Source organism: Trichechus manatus, unplaced genomic scaffold, assembly GCF_000243295.1.
Source record: "Trichechus manatus latirostris isolate Lorelei unplaced genomic scaffold, TriManLat1.0 scaffold00002, whole genome shotgun sequence".
In the NCBI taxonomy this organism is placed as follows: domain Eukaryota; kingdom Metazoa; phylum Chordata; class Mammalia; order Sirenia; family Trichechidae; genus Trichechus; species Trichechus manatus.
In genome coordinates, this window is record NW_004443938.1 from 16,374,030 (window position 1) to 16,376,501 (window position 2,472).

At 46.6% G+C, this 2,472-nt stretch overlaps 1 pseudogene; it reads left to right on the forward strand.

The window, feature by feature from the left end:
• The first annotated feature begins 578 nt into the window (after positions 1 to 578).
• Positions 579 to 1,302, forward strand: LOC101348389 (chromatin target of PRMT1 protein pseudogene; annotated as a pseudogene).
• Positions 1,303 to 2,472: the final 1,170 nt, after the last annotated feature.

A 2,472-nucleotide genomic window follows, 5' to 3' on the forward strand; every position in this document is an offset into this window, starting at 1 on the left:
GAGAAAATGTATCAGTAGAAGAATGGGGGGTAGGGCTCCTGGGTGCTCCCCAAAATCCAATGGTTGGGGGAGAAGGAGAGGGTTGAGCAAAGGGCACCTGAAAGGATCCTCCCAGGAGCTAGGAAACCAGGACAGGTTGTGTCAGGTAAGCCAGAGGGGGCAATGGGGTTGGGGTGGGACGTAAACCATGACAACCTTGGAAGGATTCTAATGGAGAACGAGGACTGATAAAAGAGATACTGCAGTTTTTTTTTAAACAAGGTCATTCGGATTTTGTTTCGAACATTGAGCGGGAGGTGGCAGCATCGGCGGCAGCGGTGGTGGCATAGACGAAAGGAAGGAAAGGGCAGGCTGGGTGAGCAGGCAGACCAGCCAAAGAAACAGTCAACAAACAACAACAAACTAGCCTAGCAATCTATCACTTACGCATTTAGCCAAACGCCCACCAAGTTACCCCAAGCCTCCCCACTGTCAGCTCTGCCTAGGTTGGTCCCCGGCTGACCTGCCACAGCCATGGTGGCAGCGTGGGGGTGGAGGGAGCGCTGGCCTCTGTTTCCCTTGATTCTCGGGATTTGAAGATGGCTGCACAATCAGCTCCAAAATTGTGCTAAAAAGCACCACCAAGATGTCTCTAAATGAGCACTCTGCTAACGTGCTAAAGAACGAACAGCTGATATTAGTGAATATTCAGGCTTCAGTGCAGCAATAACAGCAGCCAGCCAGCACCAGAAGCAGAACACTGGCCTGTCACAGATGGAGAATAGACCCTCTGGCCAGGGAGCATTAAAATTTAAGCAGAGCTTAAAGCAGTGCCTGGGTAAGAATAACATCCTTACCAGTTAGGCCAACCCATAGGGGCCCCAGCCAGGAGAGCATTTGGAGGATGAGACCCGCCCATAATCCAGAAAGGACTGCCCAGAGGAGGACTATGTGAGGGACGTGCCATGAGAACCCTACCTAGGGGCAGGATGTCACTCTGAGGTCAAAACCTGCTCCAACGTGGATGAGCCAAATGGGCTTAAGAAGAGGTGGTGGTCGAGGTTGTGGAGGTCCTGGGAGGGGGTGCCTAGGGCGTTCAGCTATGGGTCAAGGTGGATTCGGTGGTAGAGGTCAGGGTACGATAGGTCAGGGAAGAGGGAACTATAGAGGCAGAGGCCAAGGCTGTGGACAAGGGAGAGTTGTTCTTTCTTTCCCTGGACTGACCAAGGAGCAGTTGAATGCCTACATGTGTAAATCAAAAAGACACCTGGATACTGAGTTGGGTGCTACATGGCACAGACAGATCCTGAAACCAATGATTGAAACCTACCCACTTTCCCATGAGAGACTCTTGTTGAAGTCACTATATCTGGAAATAACCTTGAGACAACACAGGAGAAGAAACCTGAGTGAGGCTGGAAGGACCCATCACAAGGGACCTGTCACAATAGGCTATGGACTTACTTGCCACCAGTTTGCATTTAGTGTTTTCCTTTTACTTTTTGATACTGTGTTGTATGAAACCCTTTTTCTTTTGACTTTGTTTTATATATATATATATATATATATATTTTTTTTTTTTTTTTTTTCACCTAAACTTCTCTTTGAGCATGGATGTGTTTGTTGGCCTTGTGGCTAGAACATACTCTTCCCTCCTCTGCCTCCTCTTGCCTGTCCTATGTTCTGACGTTCTAACATTTCCTTTGTTCATCCCTGCACTCCCAAAAAGAGGTCGCAGAAAGAGCCATTGAGGGGACACTTTACAATCAACAGTCCTCCCTCACATCTAGGTTTCTGAAATACAGTTCTGTTCTATAGCCTCGTTAATGGCCTTTTAGGCATGTTTAGAAAATCTGGGGCTCAAAAATGCACTCTGCTGTGGTGACCATTTAGTGTAGTGAATTGGGAACACTGATTTAGCTACAGGACCACATAACATATAGGGATAGCAGTTCTGATCTGGTTAAAGTCACTACCATCACATAGATGACAACCAGTGTGTACTTTCTACCCTCAGATGAGATAAACTTTTGCTTTGTAGCATGTCCAAGGGGGTACTACTGGGTTGGCTTATACCTGCAATATGGAGAAAGAAGCCATTTGAGTTGGCAGATGCTGCAGAAGGGTGGGGGATGGGAGAATGATGGCAGACTAACTGCTGGCAGGGGTCAGGCAATACTTATGCTGGAATGCTATTATCCTTATGTTTATTCCAAACCAATCTTGGGCTTCTCCACTCATGTGCTTTGTTTGACCCTCTTATTTCCCTTGAAGGTTTAATTAAGTTCAACCATATTTTGTCAACTGTTCTAGTTTCAGTGGAATCTTGCATTCATTATAACAAGACATCATTCTCTCGAATCGAAAAAAAAAGAATGTCATTCGTGGTCAGTAAGATAACATTTCACTAGAGTGGTGGGGGCAGAAGCCAGGCTGCAGAATAAAGACTAACAAGAAAGAAAATGTGAGGGAACTGGAATATAGACCACGACT